The following is a 21,745-nucleotide window of genomic DNA, read 5'->3' on the forward strand; positions in this document are numbered from 1 at the left end:
GACCTTGTAAATCCTGCTTTTACCCTCTTCTGTTATAGTCTGTTGATTTTAACTACTCTCACTGCTTTATGAGGTTGCACTTTAATTTCTGCAGGCAACATCAGACTGACTTTGGTGATATATTATTTGGTTCTCACTGGATGGCATGAACTTGTCATTTACAGACTCTAGATTGTAAAAGTTCTATTGAAATCAGCAGTGCATAAAATACTTGAAGATTTGTATGAAGAAACAAAGTTTGTGACTCCACTCATCACCAAATGCATTAAAAATTTCAACAAATGTTTTGAAAATGTTACTACATTAGCAGGCAACCAATACTAAAATCCTGTAAATTTGCTACTTGGAAAAAAATCTCTAGTAATAAAACCAGTCAGTCAATATTCATCCATCAGAAAAACTAAAATGAAGTTCAAACTTTTGATAAGGCTTGATATCTCTGTTTCTTATTCTTCTTTAACCATGGCAATCAAAATATCAGTTGGGTTGTGCATTTCCATCTCCAGATAAAAGTTACTTTCAAGGATATAAAGAAAAAATCCAGTAGGCTTCTGGGACAACTGTGTAATCATACAGAAAAGCACCAAATATCAGGCACAAAGTGACTTAAGGGTATATTTACATGACAGATTGCTGCACCCAAGAAATACCCAAGCTAGAACAGAACCAACCAGCTCAGGTGAAAAAAGAAAGGGAGAAACTTTGAATTCCCATGTGCTCTTTCTGTGTTTCATTACTACCTCCTTGAGTTTCATTTTCTCACATGCACGTGAGGAGACAGACTAGTTTCAAGGGTCTGGAATGAATTTCTTTATCAGTGGTTTCATTAACTCAAGATCTATTCAAGTTGTTTGTTTATGTTCATGTCATCATTTTGAAATAAGTAATTTTCCTCTTCAAGTTTTCATTAAGTGTATTCCCTGTCTGCACATAGCATCTGGGGGTCAATATCCTCAATTGTGGATATTCAACTTGTGCAAATCAGGGTAGTTTAACTGCTGAATCTCCCAGAAGTATGACAAAACAGTAGAGTAAGATTCAGGAACTTCATCCAAAATTATAATTATGAGCCAAACACTAATCCAGAATGGAGATACATTATGCTATGAGTTTGTTAGCATTTGAAATCTTGTATGAACAGCTTATTGCCTTTGATTTCAGCCTAAAATGGTGGAAAAGGGGTAGGAACAGTTCTTATTTCCAACACCAGAGAAAAAAAAAAAAAGAAAAAAAAAAAAAAAAGAAAGATTAATCAATCTACTGAGATTTCTGTCCTTTCATACATTTTAAATTAAATGAACCTGTCTGCCATGATTCAGACTGGAGAATTAAAAAAAAAAAAAAAAAAAAAAAAGTAGGAGAACATCTTGAAGAAAATGTTCTCAAAATTCTTTTTAACTTTTTCAGCAGTGCATTAAGTGAGAATGTACTCAAGAACCAAACTTAGAAATATTGTTTCATCAAAACAAATCGTCAGTAGATGATCTTCTGAGCTTACCTCAGGGAGCAAAAATGTTTCAAATTAATCCTCTAATATATGGCATGAATTCCATAACACCACCTACAGAAAAGACTGGTTTGAGAGAAACATTGTTCTTGGTAGATATAATTTTAAACTAATCAGCTTGTATTTTGATTTACAGAAATCTGTAATTCCTTCTTGCATTCTAAAAATAAGTATGTTTAAGTAATACAGTGTCAAAGCTTGTAATGCACTACTAATTACTTCAGGAGACATAGAGATCTTGCTACAAAATAATAAAAAAAAAAAAAGCTACGCATAACCTGAAGGTAAAAATATTGAAATAAATCACTGATTATATTCTCCATTTCTGCTATTCGAGGCTTTGGCTAAACATCATTCCATGTTATTGCTAAGATCACATAGGAGAATAATTAAGCCATTAATAACAACCTAAAAAAAGAATGTCACCATATTATTTCATAAATGTTAAAAAACTAATTATGTGTTATTTCAATGCTAATTGCATCTATTTGAGTTATAGCTACAGTTAAGAAATTCTTAGCCAAATTCCTTTGTCTCTACGTAACTTGATCACCCCACAAGTACAAAGTCCATTGCAATCCTAAAACCTTTGTCTTCCACCCAGCTGTGCTGACACTCCCAGGATGACACATTGTACGATGACCTAGATCATAGTACTGTTGGGGACAACAGAAGAACCCTGCAACCCTTCCCTAGGTTAAAGACAAACTGATTTAAACATGTCTCAGCACTGAAGACAGTGCAATAAATTGTCCAGGTGGCTTTAAAGATATAGGGCAGCTTATTTCCCTTCTGAAATTCAGTTCAAAGATCATGAAAGGATGTGTGCATGAATGATGAAACATTTTCTCACTGGGTACATTTTCTTGTTAAACTTTCATTTTCTCCACTTTAGGTTGCATAGAATCAACATCTAAAATATTTCAGTCTCTTCAGTAGCAGCTCTTTTCAACATAAAGTATTTTTTTATTTCAGTCATAGTATAGCAATAGTACAGATGATACAATCTGTGTGTTTGTAATCTCTTTTGTGTTTTGGATCCATCTTTATTCAAGTTTGTTGCACTATGTGTTAAATGATTAATTTAATTTGTTGCATGGGAGTTCTCAGCTTTCAGTTCAGCTTAGGGTGGTTACTTTGCCTATTGACTATGTTGTTCTGCTACATTGAATTAAAGACATCTTGAAAGAGTGTTCTTGTACTAATGTTTCCAACTTCTCCTTTAGGGTCTCAGTAATTATTGTTTTGTAATTTAACAGAATGGAGTTGTGCACAACAGATAGATAAACCCCAAACAAATAAAATCCACTTTAAAATATATTTCAATCATCAACCATAGAGAGCTTAGTATTCAGTACTCACAGTTTCAGGTCACAAAATCTAAGATTCTGCCCTTTTCCAACTCATTTCCTGAATAAAATGAATCAATTGAAGTAAGCTTCACAATAACCTCTATAATAAGTGCAGATCAATCTGACTTGTTGATAACTTAGGATCTGAATAGTGCAGATGCTGCATTTTACATTTATGATCAATATCCTCAAGGCAAGGATAAAATATTAATATATAACATGCCAGTGAATCCTAAAATCTTTGTACTTCAAAAATGGGAGGGAACTTAATGGAAGGTACAAATACCCCTTTTTATACAGTTGTACTGTTAAATTGTTTGTAGCATTCCTGGGTTTGTAGTAAATTCTCCAAGGACATGATCTTTCTGTAGCTGTGAAAGAATAGGTAGACAAGTCTTTAAATCTCATTACAGTTTGTTGTAGCCCTCAATAGCTAATATGGCTTTTCATGAAGTGCTCCTCTGAGAAATCTCATTATTAAGTTCTTCCTTCAATAATCTAGCTAGCCTACTGTTTGGATGCTTGTGCTTTACTACAAAGTTGAGAAATAATGCTGAATTTTTTTGGGGTCTGTCAAGCTATATTAAAATAACAATAATATATATATATATATTTAAACTAAGAATAAACAAGGTATGAAATATTTATTTTACTTTTTTAAATGCCCTTTGAAAGTAGTCGGTTAACTATTAATTTACCCAAATGAGGCAATGTGCTATTCTACTTTGTCCTTCTGCAGTCTCCCAGGTTTGTCAGAATGGTACAATCAACATAAGTTACATCCATATAGTCACTGCTTGATTAAGAGATGGAGCCAAAGCCTATTGCAGGAGTGGGTTTATCAGAGGAGGTAGGTAATACTGGCCAAAGCCTTCCTCACCAACTGTGAGCTGAGCAAAACAGTGCTTCTTGAGGGAGGGAGGACATGCTCCTGTCATAAGCTACAAGAGGTTGCAACACCTCATCAAACAAAGGAACCAGACCAGCTCTATACTGAAGCTGGGGCCCCAGACACCATCATTCCCTCTGCTCCACATTTCAAAATTTAGGAATACAGAGAGTTTAAGGTTGCATGAGAAGTAGCGACACATGAGTCCAGAGTGACTTTGCCCCAACTAAACACAGAATCCAAAGTACTTGGAAGCCATGGCCAGTACTCAGGTTGAATCTAGAAGAAGCAACATGAATCCAGAAGTCAAATTCACTGCTGGCCTTAATAGTTCAGGTGCAATGGAGAGAGCTGAACATGGACAGGCTGCTTCAATATCAGAAGCTATATTTGCATTGTTCTCTGTGTATGTGTCCAGAGAGAGCTGGAAGAGAGTTCAGAAAATAGCCTACCTGTTTTGAATTCCCATCCTTCATTTTGCTAAAATATTTTTTGATTTAAAATGGCTTCATGAAATTTAATGGAAGCATGCCAAAAAATGCACTAAAAATCATTAAAGTCACACCTTGCAAGTTGCAATGAAAGTATATAGGTGAAACTCATCAGAAAATATTCATTTTCCTAAAGCTGATTACTTCAGATGCATGGTTGATTACTGTTTCAACAAAATAAATGGGACATTTAGAGAACACTATTGCTGGACATTGATAAAAAGAGAAGCTGAACAAACAACAAATCAAAATGATCCCATAAAGTGCAATATCCTCATACACTTGCTGGTGTAATAATGTAAACATCATTTAAATTCATGCCAAAAAATTTTGGATGGCTTATGCACTACAAAGAAAAATGAAAAGCAAACAGAATAAATGGCAAACTCTTAAGAATGATAAAAAGCTGCTATCAGGTAAATGAAACAAGTTGATACGCCATTAAATGTACTTTACAAACTCATTTGTGTCATAATACCAACATAGCTGGCTGCGCTTCAGGACCTGGGGAAGCAGGCATGTTGCCACAAGTTTTTTTGCCACAAACAATACATCCTGTCACCTCTCTGAATCATAATCTATCAGTGTCTTTTTTTCAGAGCTTTGACTGTGATCTTTAAGTATTCACTTGGTATGGTCACAGCCCACTATAAAGATGAATGTTACCTCATTTGGCAGGATTTCAGTGAAGGGTGTACATATATTTCTATGGGCAAAGCAGTTAACTGCATTCTGGTAGGTCAGACAGTAGTGGATCCTTTGATCGCTGAACCCACTTGAATGATTCTGCACACAATCTCTATCTATAATCACCGCAGAATATACAAGTTAAGACTGGCAACCATACTCAAATCCAAAGACACACTCTGAGGACTAATTTTTAATACCAAATGTATAAGAATTTTTAAAGCTCTGATCTTCTGAATCTTTCAGCGTGATGGGTATTCAGGAGTATTGTGAATAAGATAAGTGGTAAAGACCCTATCACAGCTCAAAGAGGCCAATATAAACCAATTATTTCTCTAGCTGCATCTAAGGGACCAATTAGCAGTAGCTGACAGAGAAGACTGCAGCCCAGTTAAAAAAGGAATAGCAGCCAGAGGGGTCAGGGTCTGTTTCAGAAAAGGGCCTCAGAAAATATATGTAGGTTTGTTGTTTTTTTTTTTTAAAGTGTGATAGAGGACACTAAAGTAAGTAATATCTATTAGAAGACAAAGGTTGGAGCAACCCAGGGAACAAGAAAGAGCAGACCCTTGTGTGCTACTGACTCCTCTTATCTACAGGGGAGGAAAAACTGTCCTTTAAATGTAAAGGACAAGAAGTGTCAGCCTTCTGTGCTTGGAAGGGCTGAAGTATGGGAATCAGGCCCAGCAGACATTAGGCTTTGTTTGTACTTTCTATTACAGCTTTGATTTCCCTGATTCTCTGCCTTTTGAACTGCCTGGAATAACTCTAGTGTGTCTCTTCAAAAGAAAGTGAAAATGGATCATGCTTCTACAGCTTTGAAGTACTGCCTCTGTAATCTACTATCACACTGACCAGCCGAGCTGAATGATTTAAAACTTTCATAAGGTTATGACTGCACAAAGAAACAATGAACAGAGCAAGGTCCTCTTCCCAAATAGTGAAGTTGGTAAATTTGCTATATTCGGTTCCATTTTGTTGTTTGTCTTCAATGCAGATACATTTGTATAGTATTTCAATCACGTTTCAAAAGGGATAATGGCAGGGTTTTTTTCAGACACATCTTTAGAGTTAGGAGCGTTCCTTCTTCTCCGGTTTTCTATAAGGGAACTGTTAAAAGACTATTGTTCTACTTTTCTATGTGGGGAAAAAAAAATCCAGCCTTGAATTCCGGAATTGGTCTATTCATATAATCTTCTCATCTATTTATTCCTTGGGATCTCTTTGAAATCAGGACAGCAAATCTGAAGTAAAGAAACCCACAATCCCTTTCCCTGTTGCTAGGTTATTTCAAGAACTGAAGTTAGCTTATTTAAAGGCAATTAAAAGTCCCCTAAACACTGTATATGTCTTTACAGGGCAAACACATCTCTTAAATTTTCTTCTTTGCTTTGGCATTTCTGTCAGGATAGGCCAAACTGTCATAAGAATATCTGTGTTTTTAGTTCTAGATCCCATATGTAGTATAAAATTATGTATCAAGTTATGTAATATAAAAATAAAATTTGGGGAAGCAAAACTAGCTGCTGTATTTTAGATTGTTGCTGTCAAGGTGCTATGTTTCTAATACAAATTTGTCAAAAGCCAGTGTCCTTAATATTAACTCATGAGGTTTTCCAAAACCAAAATTTTGTACTTAACTGTTAGCTTTTATTGTATTTATTTCTTCCTTTCTAATTTTTCTAGCTGTTCCCGCTCTGTCACCTTGTCCACTGCATTGTAGAATAGATATAAAAACACAAACATCAATAGAAATCTAAGGGATTAACTATTACACTGGAATACCATTGGTCACTCTTCATTTTTATCACCTAATAGTATTCACTTACATCAATATCTGTTTGCAATGTATACTGAAAAAATAATAGGGATCATAAGATAACCTTGTATTTTGCGTTTGTGTGTGTAATGGAGATGACTGCATGTATATGTTGAGAGAGTGACTGCAGGAAAAAATGCAGGTATCTCAGTCTTTATGATGGTGCATAAAATTACCTTTACTAAGTGGACAAAAAGTACAAAATGGCCACTAAAAATCTAATGACAACTTTTGTTCTCAGGTACACCAATCCCACTACTCTTCCATGACTATAAACACAGTGAGGACCTTAACGTAAAAATTCTGTTCTTCTTGAGCTGGTAAAACAAACTGGTCATACTGTGGATTATACAGCTAGCTACCATTGCTGATTTAAAAATTTATTTAACAGAACAAAGCTAACTACTTTTCATGCAGTTGGGTGAAAATGCTTACATTTCCCCCTGAAGCTGATTGTGGACATCAAGCCTTTTTTTTAGTTATTGTTTTTAATGCAGTTTCAATTAAAGAAATGTCTCAGGGGTATGTGATATCATGCATATATCCACCTGATTTGCTTAGTGTTTGATACCAATATGAAATACTTCTGTAAAACTGTGGAAAAAAGGCTGTTCAACTTGTGTGTGTGCATGCTTACTTCTCTATCTTGCTATCTGCTTTTTATGTCTTTTAAAATCTGGCTTGATTTACATTCCCTGATAATAACTTATACTTGAAATGACTGAAAATAAAGCTTGACATTGGAGCAACTCTATTAAGCATTTTAATTCTGATTGTGAAGTAACATTATTCATAACACAGTAGTACAGTAGTTTTACCCATTTGGTATTCTGCAATTATTAGCATTGTATTTAAAGACATTAATCATATAGTTTTACCATGTAGTAGAGTCATATATTGTCAATTTTATGAAAATAAAGGGAAGTTATGTCTCATGCTATCAAAAATGGGAAAGTATTCTTTTTCTGTAATAAATTTCCTCAGGAGAAATCTTGTAAGATACTCATCTTAATTACGCTAGTATTTTAGTAATGCTGTAAGGGTAAGATAATGATGAGGGTATGAGTCATGCTGAAAAGACCTACAACCTAAATTAAAGATGATTAGTTTTAACTTACTTAAAGTGTATTTCCCAAACTTTTAAACTACAAAGGGCATCTGTGTACGTAAAATTCTGCCTAAGGCTGAGTGAATTTGCCAGAATGTATTATATTGTAGAAAATAAATTTTCTGGGATGTACAACCAACACAGATTCATCCAAATTGTAACCATATTTCTTCAGCTGTTTCAATAAATGGAACTCAGTTTGGAAACATCACTTGTGAATTTGGAGATGAAAAATCTGTCAAGCTAAAGAAGGTACTGACCTCATATCTTTCACATCTGCAATGAGTATCCTCATCAAAAAAGCAGACAGAAAAACAACTCCAGAACACAAAGGACTGGACATAAAGGGTAACATTCAATTTGATATTGTTACCTAAATGCAATTATCCATACTTAGACGTTTAAAGTTTTGCTAGGTTAGTCCAAAGAAAGGTAATCAGTTCAGTTAGCAGAGTCTAAAGAGATATCTAGTTTACCAGCTGTTAGCATCTGGTGTCATTTCAGATATCATAAGTTATGAAAGATATGTGCATGCAACTCTCAGGTAAGACATAAAACCTGCAGGAAACTGATGCCCTTCTGAAGTGCCAGATGCCCCCCAGAGTACTTCATATGGCATAAGGTGCCTACATATGGACAAGTGAGTCAAGCCTACGGTGGCTGTTCCTGTGCTTTAGCCCCAATTTAGGCAAAGTAATCAGTGTACATTAAAAATGTTAGTTATGATATGAAGAAACTCAGTACCTATATAATGTTTTCAGGGATGCTTTCTTAGAAATGATTAGTAAAAGGTACATATTACATTATATTCCATGCTGATCTCAACTGTGTTTGAAACAGTGGTGATTTAGCCTTGGCAAATAGCCAAAAGCCCATCCAGCTGCTCACTCACTCCTCCTCCTCCACAAAGGGGCAGGGGAAGAAAACAGCATGAGAAAACTCATGGGGCAAGATAAAGACAGGGAGATTGCTTATCAGTTACTGTCACAGGCAAGACAGACTCAGCTTGGAAAAAATTAATGTATAGTCAATTAAAAAAGATTTGGGTCGTGAGAAACAAATACAAACATTAAAACAGCACCTTTCCTTCCCCCTTTTCCAGGCTCAACACTCCTTCACTCCCGACTCCTCTATCCGCTGTCCCGAGCAGTGCAGGGAGGAAGTGGGGACAGGGGATTAAGCGATTAAGGTCAGTACATAATGATTCCTCTCTGCCACTGCTTTCCTCCTCCATAGGCTGCAGTGGATATCTGCTCCATGGAGCACCGTGAAACACCTCTTTCTCTTCCTCTGACCTTGGTGTTCCCTCTGCTGTTTCCCACTATTTTTATTTCCCTCCTCCCCTGCCTGTCAATTGCTTTTTGCGCTCTTAAATACGTTTTCACAGAGGTGCCACCAGCTTTGCTGATGGGCTCAGCTGTGTCCTATGGTGGATCCATTGCAGAGTCAGCTGGAACCAGATCGAACCAGCTATGTCCAGCATGGGGTAGCCCCTGACCCCTTCCCACAGAGGCCACCCCTGCAGCCCCCCCCCCCCCCCCCGCCAACATCTTGACACCTATATGCAATACCGAAGCCAAATGAAACAGGAAAAAAAACAACCCACAAATCTATCATTTGCATCCAAACAGTCCCTCTATATTTTGAATTCAGCAGTGAATCAAGAAGACATAATGAGAACAGAATTTAATCAGCTAGGCAGTCATTCCCATACTGCTCAGAAGTCTTCCTTTCATGGTCTCATAAATGGTGATGAGAGAAGCTCAGATCTTCCTTAGATGATAACATAGGAGATCTTTGCAAGTAACACTGTATTTGCTGACTCTATCGTAAAAAAAGTCAGAAATGAATTCCTACCTTTGTACATGTCCAGGTATGGTTTTCCCATTGTCACCTGCATATCACAGCTCATCTCCTTTACTTATATACTAGAATGAAAGCAGAATCATTACAAAGAATCTTTCATTTCTTACCAGCAAAATTCTTAAGCATATACTTGTTTTCAATGTAGTAGTGAGGTTCAAATATACGGGCATATGCTTGATCTTACCTACTTGTAGATCCCTTCAGCTGAAGTCACCCAGCAGGTAGTAATGGTAAGACCGTGCCAGGTTCCCTTTATAATTACGGAAAGAATTAAGAGTTTCCAGAGGCTGATTTATCCCATCTTCAAACAAAAATCTAAAATAGATTGTATGAACTGCTTTCTGGAAGTGACCAAGCTAGATTCAGCTGGCTAAAAAAGACATACAGAGGGATCTGGACAGGCTGGATCAATGGGCTGAGGCCAACTGCATGAAGTTCAACAAGGCTAAGTGCCAGGTCCTGCACTTTGGTCACAACAACCCCATGCAACGCTACAGGCATGGGGAAGAGTGGCTGGAGAGCTGCCCAGTGGAAAAAGACCTGGGAGTGTTGGTTGACATCCAGCTGAATATGAGCCAGCAGTGTGCCCAGGTGGCCAAGAAGGCCAATGGCATCCTGGCTTGTATCAGGAATAGTGTGGCCTGCAGGACTAGGGAAGTGATTGTCCCCTTGTACTCGACACTGGTGAGGCCGCACCTTGAATCCTGTGTTCAGTTTTGGGCCCCTCACTACGAGAAGGACATCGAGGTGCTGGAGCGTGTCCAGAGAAGGGCAACAAAGTTGGTGAAGGGTCTAGAGCACAAGTCTTATAAGGAGTGGCTGAGGGAGCTGGGGTTGTTTAGTCTGGAGAAGAGGAGGCTGAGGGGAGACCTTATTGCTCTCTACAACTACCTGAAAGGAGGTTGTAGTGAGGTGGGTGTTGGTCTCTTCTCCCAAGTAACAAATGATAGAACAAGAGGAAATGGCCTCAAGTTGTGCCAGGGGAGATTTAAATCAGATATTGGGAAAAATTTCTTTACGGAGAGAGTAGTTAGGCATTGGAAGCGACTGCCCAGGGAAGTGGTGCAATCACGATCCGTGGAAGTATTCAAAATCATATGGATGTGGTGCTTAGGGATATGGTTTAGAGGTGGACCTGGCAGTTACATTAATGGTTGGACTCGATGATCTCAAAGGTCTTTTCCAGCCTTAATGATTCTATGGTTCTGTAAGTTTGGAATACCTCAGTGTATCCTGTCTGGCCTCCAGCTGCTGTTCTGGAAAGGCACAAGCATCCCATAGGCTCCTTTCATATTTGCCATACCTGTGTGGATGTCTTATATACACTATGATGACTCAAAAAATACACTGACTGCCCCCAGTCTGTGGTCAATGACTCAACTGACTCTTCACCAAAAGATGAATAGGCTCCAATAACTCTATCAACTTTATTTTTTCTGTCCATAATTGGAGTGTATACAACCAGCATTCATGTAGATGTTTATGTGCCAACACCTTAATTTAGGCTTTGTAATCTACAGCTGAATCTCACTCCTCAAACTGGTGAGAGGAATTACCTTCTAAGGTTGCCTGTGCACTAAAAAATTAAGCAATGCACAGATGTACTTGTGGTAACAGGAATATAATTACCTGCACTGTTAGGTCTTCAGAATTGCAGGCAATGCCAAATCTCCCAAACTATTTCTGGCCATAATTTAATAGGTAGCATAGGACAGATACCATTCCCAGGAAGCAGTTTGTATGTAATCGCCCTGTCCTGAGGTCTAAAATATTTTATTAACATGGATGTGGCCAGACTGTGCTAGCTGTCATAAAAAGCAGAGAACAGACGCTGGCACCATTTTTACTTTGAAAGATGTAGCCAGAAGATGCCACAATCAGTCAGATACAGATTCCCCTAGTGAAGAAGCAATTTACAGATAGCTAGTTAAATGCAAGAAAAGATGAAATCATATCTTTCTGCATTATCCACACACTCCTATAACCACGCAGAGGACAACACTGGCAGCGTCCACCCAGGAATATACAGAAGTCATGCTCCAATTACCCAAAATGCACATGTGCACCCTTCCCTATGGGCTGTGTGCTTAGGGACATGGTTTAGAGGTGGACCAGGCAGTTAGGTTAACAGGTTGGAGTCAATGATCTCAGAGGTCCTTTCCAACCTTAACAATTCTATGACTCTATGATTCTATGTATAGAACAAACCTGTCACAGTAGCATCAGTGGACCGCAGTCCATCTTACTCTACTCATCATCTTCCCAGCTTCACCTCACATTGAGGCATCCACTTGGTACAGCTTTCCTTCAGGACAAATAACCAAGGCATTTCAATCAGGATCCTTCGGATGAGTAGATCTGTTGGCACTGTCTCCTAACTTCTATGGACAGCAAAACGCTAGCACCATGTCGATGTCATGTAGTCCACTGAGTCTTCCAGGGACTATTTTTTTTTCATGTTTCTTTTCTACATCTCTGTGCAAAGGAAAAAAAATAGAAAAAGTAGCCACTATTTTTGCATGCTGCAGGTGTAATAAATTATTAAAACATACAGCTATTCAGCAGAAAACATATGCTATGCTTTCTCTTAACAAAAATTGGCAAATACTCACTTTTTAATGCCCTTTGTATGCAACATTTTTCTGTCTTAAAATCTCTCATATTTTGTAAATGGTGTTTTAGAAGCCTCTGGAGATATGATGATGAAATATTGATTGTCCTTTTCTTGACTTTTCCCACTCCCCAAACCCTTTTCACCACCTGCAGTACCTCTGATTTATATTTTTTTATTATTTTGACAAATTAAAAACACTTCACACTGTGAAATAACTAGTAACAAGGGAGAATTTCATACACACATACATAAGGAAGAAAAACAAACAAGCATGAAGCACATATATTTCTATTACTGCTAGATGAGCTAACTTTTCAAGCTCTGGACTCTAGCCTTGCCTTTGAATTTATGGGCTGAATTCAGAACACTTAGTCCTTGATGCTGCAGACACTTGAGGGAATGCCCAACTCCAAACTTATGAGCAATTATATGGAAGTCATATGTTAATAATTCAATACAGGATTAAGTGTTTATAGGATCTTTGACTGTTAAACTGACCTAAAAGCAATATTCTTGTAATCTATTTCAGCCATCTTAAGTTTGATTTTGGAGTGCCTTTTTTTCAGCTTACTCCATGCCTTTTCTAACCTAGTCAAAATTGCGATCCATAAATTTAACTGGAAGTGATGTATTCTGGATTACTGAAATCCATGGAAGTTAACATCTCAGGTTAAAGCTGTGAAACTTTCCCTATAGATGAGAGCTAACATAAATGTGTAAGAGCAGGCAGACTTTCAAAAACCTAAAGGACAGGAAATTTTACTCACACGTACTCTAAGTTGTGTCTGCAAAACTGCAACTGCAAAATTATGAGTGCATGGACTGTGAAGGCTGGAAGCAAAATTTGGTCTAGTAAGTCTGCATGCAAAATTTTATGTTGCTAACTAGATGTGGTGGGTTAACCCTGGCTGGACACCAGGTGCCCACCAAAGCTGCTCTATCACTCCCCCTCCTCATCTGGGCAGGGGAGAGAAAATATAACAAAAAGCTCGTGGGTTGAGATAAGGGCAGGGAGAGATCATTCACCAGTTACCGTCATAGGCAAAACAGACTCGACTTGGGGAAATTAGTTTAATTTATTACCAATCCAATCAGAGTAAGGTAATGAGAACTAAAAACCAAATCTTAAAAACACCTTTCCCCCACCCCTTCCTTCTTCCTGGGGCTTAACTTTACTCCAGAATTCTCTACCTCCTCCCTCCGAGCGGCACAGGGGGACCAGGACTGGGGGTTGCCATCAGTTCATCACATGTTGTCTCTGCCGCCCCTTCCTCCACAGGGGGAGGACTCCTCACACTCTTCCCCTGCTCCAGCGTGGGGTCCCTCCCACAGGACACAGTCCTCCATGAACTTCTCCAACGTGAGTCCTTCCCACGGGCTGCAGTTCTTACAAACTGCTCCAATATGGGTCCCTTCCACGGGGTGCAGTTCTTCAGGAACAGACTGCTCCAGCATGGAACCCCCACGGGGTCACAAGTCCTGCTGGCAAACCTACTCCAGCATGGGCTCCTTTGTCCACAGGTCCTGCCAGGAACCTGCTCCAGCACAGGCTACCCATGGGGTCACAGCCTCCTTTGGGCACATCCACCTGCTCCGGCGTGGGGTCCTCCACAGGCTGCAGGTGGATATCTGCTCCACTGATGACGTCCATGGGCTGCAGGGGGACAGCCTGTCTCACCATGGTCTTCACCATGGGCTGCAGGGGAATCTCTGCTCTGTCTCCTGGAGCACCTCCTCCCCCTCCTTCTTCACTGACCTTGGTGTCAGCATGGTTATTCCTATTACATATTCTCACTCCTCTCTTTGGCTGCAGTTTCTCAGTTTTTTTTTTCCCCTGTTTCTCAAATATGTTATCCCAGAGGCGCTACCACCATTGCTGATGGGCTCAGCTTTGGCCAGCAGTGGGTCTGTCTTGGAGCTGTATGGCATTGGGTCTATCGGACATAAGGGAAGCTTCTAGCAGCTTCTCACAGAAGCCACCCCTGTAGCCCCTCTACTGCCAAAACCTTGCCACACAAACCCAATACACTAGGAAACAGACACAGACTGCTTGGCACCCTGATTTAACTTCAACCTTTAACTTAAGGTGTTCTAAGAGAGACTGCATCTACAAATTCCATGTAGAAACTTTCCTAGTAGTGCCCTTCAATGTAAGGTGGTTCACTCCCACATGCCAAAAGGGTAAATCTTATCCAAAATCTACAGAACCTGAAAAAGCATGTCAAACTCTGGCAGAAAAGTTGTTTATTCATATAAGAAATCATTTAAATATTCTATTATTATTATCAAATAGAAAATGCAATACATTAATTGAAAATATAATAACTTGAAGCATTTTAAAAAGGAGTAAATTCTCAAAAATTAAGTAGAAAGTCGATATCTAACAATATCTAAAAAGAGCTGGTGTCTTTTTAATGTCATGGACAGTGAGAAACTATGACCATTTCACAGTCTATCTTTCTACTTACTCTAAGTTTAAAAAAATATATGTCCGTAAGGAGGTTATGGACATTTTTCAATGTTCCACTTTAACACAAAAGATTTTTCCATTTTACGATTGCCTGTTACATTTGCATTGCAAATTCCACTGTGTTGCATTAAGAGGCAAACTGGCAGGTTGGCAACCCTTAACATTTTCATTCAGTAAATAAGTGAAAATTAAAAAAAATGCAGTGTACCTTAAAATGGTCTTTTAAATTATAACAGCAACACAGTCATATGTATCAATGCTAATGCAGAATAAGGGAAACTTGTAAAGCTGAGTGCTAATCCTTAATACATGCTGTAAATTCTGTTCCCTTTTCATATCTACCCACAATGACATTTCTGCAATACAGCAGAAATAACTCAGAAAATACACGATAGGACTAGTAATTACATCAGACTAACCAGTGGCATTAGAAACAAGGTCACTTATTATACAGTAGTTATCACACACTGTTAATTCTTGACAATATACCACTGGAGATTAATTAATGCGTCGTTGTCTTACATGTTGGTGTATATTGCTGGGGTCAGCATATAAAAGACTTACCAGTTCTTGCTAAGAAGTACTTTGGAACTTTTCTTTATAACTTGAACTAAAGATTCTTAGTGAGCTGACCCCTATCTCCCTGCTCAACCAACTGCTTTCAGTGGTCCTGATTCTTACCCATGGGAGGTCAGAGCCATCCAATCTCTTCCACCTCTGCAACTGCTGTTTGAACTGAATTAAACTCAAATCCTGGCTAACTACTGAAGATATATTTTATTTTTAGAATTGACCTAAAGTCTTTTGAGCATTATGGAAATTACAGCTATGGAGATAAAGAGCATGCCTTTTTGGATTTTTGCCCTACAGGTGATTCTATTGAATAGCTTTGACATTCAATAAAGATTTGCAGATACTTGCTTATCTTGTGCTACTTTATGTCATTGTTCTTATTATAGATATCTTCTTTTCTAGTGTTTTACTCCCTCTGGTTTTAAATGTCACAACAGCTGAATGGGGAGCCAATGTTACTCATTTGCATAGGCTAAGAAACATAGACACGTTAACTGTTTCAATCCCTATTCACTATCAATTTACAGCTACACCCAACAAGTCAATAACTAGGTCTCTTTTGGGAGACACCATTTCTCTCCAAAAAGAAACCTTAAGAGCAGCTGATGAAGTATATGGCTTTAGAGGCTAACCTCTACAGATAGTGTAAAGGAGAATATTAAATTTGTCTTCTTTTAACTAGTACTGTTCTTCAGCACTCGTCTATCAGACTTTGCATGCATACATGACATCCATGTCTCGATGGCATGCTCTGTGGAACACAACATACACCCCTGTTGTGATGATATAAAACACTTCTGTGGCAGACTATAGAGCAGCCCTCTCATTTTTCTTTGAAATTTAAAAAATATGTTTGAAAATTTCTTGGGACCAGACAGATGGTTTCCATGAAGGTCAAAAAAATGAATGAATGAATAAATTAATGAATAAACACACAAACAAACAAATAAGTATATAAAACAGATCTCTGACTTGGCTCAAATGTGTAGATAGGAATCTGCATCCAACGGAAGTATTAGGTTCCCGGTAAGGTGGCACATTCTTTTGAGACTGTTGTCTATGGCCACAGAGTTAAGTATTGAAGTTTTTAACTTAAAATTTCATAAGCAATCAGGCTGGCTTTGGTATAATGTGTGACAGTTAATGTCTGCGACAGAGTAATGGCACAGACTTAACATTATACAGAGGCCACTGTGGTTCTCAGAGGATACAGACTTTTCCTCAGAGATCCTAGGCATTCCCTAGGTGCACATTTCCCAGTTCGCTATGAATTCAGGGCTTCATTAAAACTTGCATATCATTCTTCATTGTCTGTATATGTCCATGTGACACAGTCCAGGAACTGTGAAATAGTAACTCATGAAACAATACAGACTGGCACTCTGAACCACAGAGGCTGATGTCCATTGATGGAAAAATAATTCTATCATTTATTCTAATGATAAATAATTTGAATACATTAGAATTAGAGGAATGAACATAACAATTCAGCTATCTTGTACACACTGTTGAAAAACATAATGTTCTGTTTAAGATACTAGGAATTCAGGTGCCTAGTGCTGTCCAGTTACCTAAAAGTTGGCATCTACTACAGTTTCAGACGCCTTACGCATTTTTCCTGTCCGCTCAATGGGTCTCTCTCAGATCTTTTTCCCTTGCTACTAGACCCATTGGAATGTGTCAGATACTCTTGAGGGTCCCAGATGACACTACACGCCTTTATTTAGGCAAACAAATTGAGCCATAGAAGTCAAGAGGTATGTGACTAGAGAAGCCTGACTCTCCATCAGTTGCACAAGGAAGATCTATATAGTTTTCACGTTTTTTCTTTGCACAATAAGAGCACACAGTAACAAGCGTACAAACACAAGAACCAAAAAGGTCCTATTCAAGAAGTTATACTATAATGAAACACACACTGGCTGGTGAGTGTTAAAGCAACAGTAGGACAGGACTAATCAGGATGAGAGGCAATGATCTTATTGCATTAGGAGCTGTATAGCTGTGAAACATTTTTTTAAAGATTCATGGAAAAGAAAAAGATCAGTTAAGAGGCTTAATGAGTCACTCTAGGAACATCAGAAATATCCTTTTATGAACAGAATAAAACCTACTATTGCTATTATTTAAAACACATATTATAGTTTTATGAGGTAATGGTGGAAATCCACATGATATCTTAAAGCACCACAAAAGGAGGACTATTTACAATTAAAAAAATACTAAAAGCCATCTTGATCTCTAGTTCAGCTTTCAATCTCAAAATTTTACATGAAACTCTTTTACTTGGGATCATCATTTTACGTTTTCTTGGTGACAAAATGAGACAACTAGGAACCATCTTTAGAGCTGCATATCTCAAATACTGTTTAGCAGATATTGATTTCTACTTTGTCCTATAAAATCTCATTTAAGCACTGCTAAGTGAAATAAAACCTAATAATCACAACTATGTTCTCGGGGGAAAAAACAAACAAAGGTTTTATTACACACAAAAAACCCACAAACACAGAAATTTGAATTACTCTTTAGTAATATTTTCTTCCTAAAACATCAAAAGGTACTTATCAAACCAAAATGTAAAGCATCAGCACACACTTACAGAGTTGGTTTCATATTAAGTGGTTAGAATTTTGTCCTGGTTTCAGCTGGGATAGAGTTAATTTTCTTCTTGGTAGTTGGTATGGGGCTGTGTTTTGGGTTTAGGATGAGAACAATGTCGAGGATACACTGACGTTTTGTTCTTGCTAAGTAGTTGCTAAGTGGCCCTCACAGTGGTAAAGGACTTTTCAGCTGCCCATGCTCTGCCGGGTGCACAAGAAGCTGGGAGGGGGCACAGCCAGGACAGCTGACCCAGACTGGCCCAAGGGCTATTCCATACCATGTGCCGTCATGCTCAGTATATAAACTGGGGGAGTTAGCCGGGGGAGGGGCAATGATCGCTGCTTGGGGGATGGGCTGGGCATCGGTCGGCGGGTGGTGAGCAATTGTAGACTTATCTCTTGCTTTGTATTACTGTTGTACTATTATTACTTGTTATTATTATTATTGTTATTATTATTATTACTACTGTTCTATTTTTATTTTACTTTAGTTATTAAACTGTTCTTATCTCAACCCACAAGTTTTCTCCCTTTTACCCTTCTGATTCTCTCCCCCATCCCACTGGTGGGGAGTGAGCGAGCAGCTGCGTGGTGCTTAGTTGCTGGCTGGGGTTAAACCACGACAAATTTACAGTCTTACTTCATGCATGAATATTTAAAAGATTGTATTCTTTTGCCAAATACTTGTAGGGTTTTGTAGTAGCTGGCTTATTAAGAAGTTCTCTCACCTATATCACCCAGAAAAGTTAAAAATGCATTCAATTTGAGTCTGAGATGGACAGACAGGAGTGAAAATCTTTTAAAAATTCAAAACATTTTAAATTCAACCATCTTGTCTTCTGGGATTTTCTTCTTGCAATTTCTCGTGATTTTGATACAATTTATTATGACACAAACTCCCTTGTAGATATAGATTTACTACAGAAATCTGTTTCTTAAATGGTTCAAAAAAAGGCTAAACTCTTAAGTTATATTAACTCATTCATCTTTTACATTATAATAGCTTTTTCTCCTGTTGTGGGTTTGTCTGTGGTCTGTGCATATAGGTGCAGCCCTGGCATCTAAATAATAGTTTCCATTGCATTCTGAATCATTTGTTTTCATGACTGTTCTTGTGTGTCTCTAGCTCTTTGTTGTTAATGAGATCAAGCTGGATTTCCACTGAGACTGTGACGGTAGTGCCATCAGCTTTTAATCTGTCAAGTCCCCATGAAACCTCCTTCAGCTGCTTTTGTAACTTAGTAGGTCTTTTGTAGTGTCCTTTTTTATATAAAATGTTTTGATCAAATTCCATCTCATGCTCCATCCAGCTGTAACATGCATGCAGTTGTTGTATAAAATATGGAGGACCACATTCCATGCAGCTGACACACACCCTGGGTTTGACCCCTTATCTGACAGCCAAAGAAAAGGACATTCAGAAACTGGAATAGAAATCAGTCTTAGTCAAACAGGCAGGAGTGTTGGCACTGCTGTGAATTTTACTCCCTTCTTAGCAAGCTTGAAATGTTGTGACAAATTATAAGCATGTTTAGAATGATTAAAAAAACTCCTCTGCATAAAAATAAATTTCTTTACTGGGGATATTTTCTTGACATGACATGGAGTACTGCGTCCAGCTCTGGAGTCCTCAGCACAGGAAGGACATGGACCTGTTGGAGTGGGTCCAGAGGAGGGCCACAAAAATGATCAGAGGGATGGAACACCTCTGCTATGAGGAAAGGCTGAAAGAGCTGGGGTTGTTCAGCCTGGAGAAGAGAAGGCTGTGGGGAGACCTTATTGTGGCCTTTCAAGACTTAAAGGGGCCCTACAAGAAAGATGAGGACAGTCTTTTTAGTAAGGCCTGCTTGCAGGACAAGGGGTAATGGTTTTAAAGTAAAAGAGGGTAGATGTAGACTAGATATAAGGAAAAAATTTTTCACGATGAGGGTGGTGAAACACTGGAACAGGTTGCCCAGAGCGACGGTAGATGCACCATCCTTGGAAACATTCAAGGCCAGGCTGGATGGGGCTCTGAGCAACCTGATCTGGTTGAAGATGTCCCTGCCCATTGCAGGGGCTTGGACTAGATGACCTTTAAAGATCCCTTCCATCTCAAAGCATTCTATGATTCTATGACTGTCCTTAACAGTCCCCCTGCCAACTCCCTTCAAGACTTGCCCATCTGTTTGTGCCTGAACAAGGCTATAAACACTCAGGCTACACAATACTGGTGTGAAGACAACCTTCTGGAAAGAGTCTATAAGGGTTTGCACAGAAACATAGGGTCAAAAAAACCTGAATTATTTTAAGCATTATTCTGGGCCTGCTTATAAGACACATATCTTAAATACTTTCATGTAAACCCAGAAAAAAAGTATTTAAAAAATTGACTGATAATTCATTAGACTTCTGGAGCATCTTTGATTCCAGTCATACCCTTTCCCTGTTTACTCCCTTGCCAATGAGTGGCATGCAAGTCCAAAACACTGACTTCCCTTCTAGCTCTTGAGTGATGAAGAACACCTGCTGATTGGATAACTCAATATGTCCTCTAAGGCAGAAGCTATCTAGATTAAAACTAACATTAAGATTAGTAAAACAGTGTGAATTAGCCAAGGAATCATTGGAAAGATAAAGTGAGCAAAAGATTTTGAGAAGGATTTGCACTGTACATACAGGCCTGAGGGAGCAGGCTCAGTTTGCAATTTAATATGTATATAGACAATCCCTGAGGACACAATGGAGAAGGACACAGAGGATTTAACCCTAACCAGTTGTCCCTTTTCAAATACCAAGTTGTACCATAGACAGACTTAGGTGGAAAGAAAACAGCATTCAAGGAACATGGACTGAAGAAGGTCCATTTTGTGTGCTCAGAATCTCTTAAGAGATGCTCTTAAGAGGTTGGTTTCCTTCTAGATAGGGAAGTAAAAGAAAGAAGAAAGAAATCTCCACAGGAGAGAAACAATCTCCCATTCAAGCCAGACAGAAAGACATTTTTCAGCAAATATGGTTCAATGTTATTTGTGTAGCAAAGCATGAAACTACTGAGCTGGCAAACAAGACTAACTGTAGTCCAGTATCATAGCAACAGATGCTGGCCTCACAGGCACTACAAAAGTTGGAACTCTCTGAAGGCATCAGACAAATTGAGGTCCTCCTTGCATATTCAGCTGTCAAGATCATATGACTGCTGAGATGGGGCATCTGGGAACCTTGTTACATGCAGATCTCTGGGGGCTACAAGGTCAGCCTGGCTAACAATGACAGAAGTGCCTGTAAGCATAAAGTGTGAGATTCCTCACATCCCTAACCTGCCCCTAACCTCTGTACATTGTGGACAGAACATGGCTTCCCTGCAGTCAAATTAATAGAAGGGCAGCATAAGAATTCACAGTGCAGTCTCATTGTGAGTCTTGTTTATGAAGGGCACCTTCCAAGGATGCTTGCATTAACAATGTGAAGATTGCAAATGCCTTCCTACACTTTTGTTCTTAAAGCCCTACAGTATTACCAAGTAGTAATGGGGAAAAAAATACTATACACTCTGTAGATCATGAAGCTTGACTTATCGATTTGAATTTTTAACACCATATCTCCTAATCTTTCTGGGTTTCACGTGCTATGCAAGTACATCACTGAAAGATAATGATGGAACACAACTCAAGAGTACTGCAGAGCACTAACCACAAGCATTATTTTCTGTGAAAATATAAGCATATTTAAGTGGCAGGGGCAATAAACATGCTAGGAAGATATTTATAATGTAATCAAATTTACCACCTCT

The sequence above is a fragment of the Platalea leucorodia genome, assembly GCF_965183815.1.
Source record: "Platalea leucorodia genome assembly, chromosome: 3".
NCBI lineage: Eukaryota > Metazoa > Chordata > Aves > Pelecaniformes > Threskiornithidae > Platalea > Platalea leucorodia.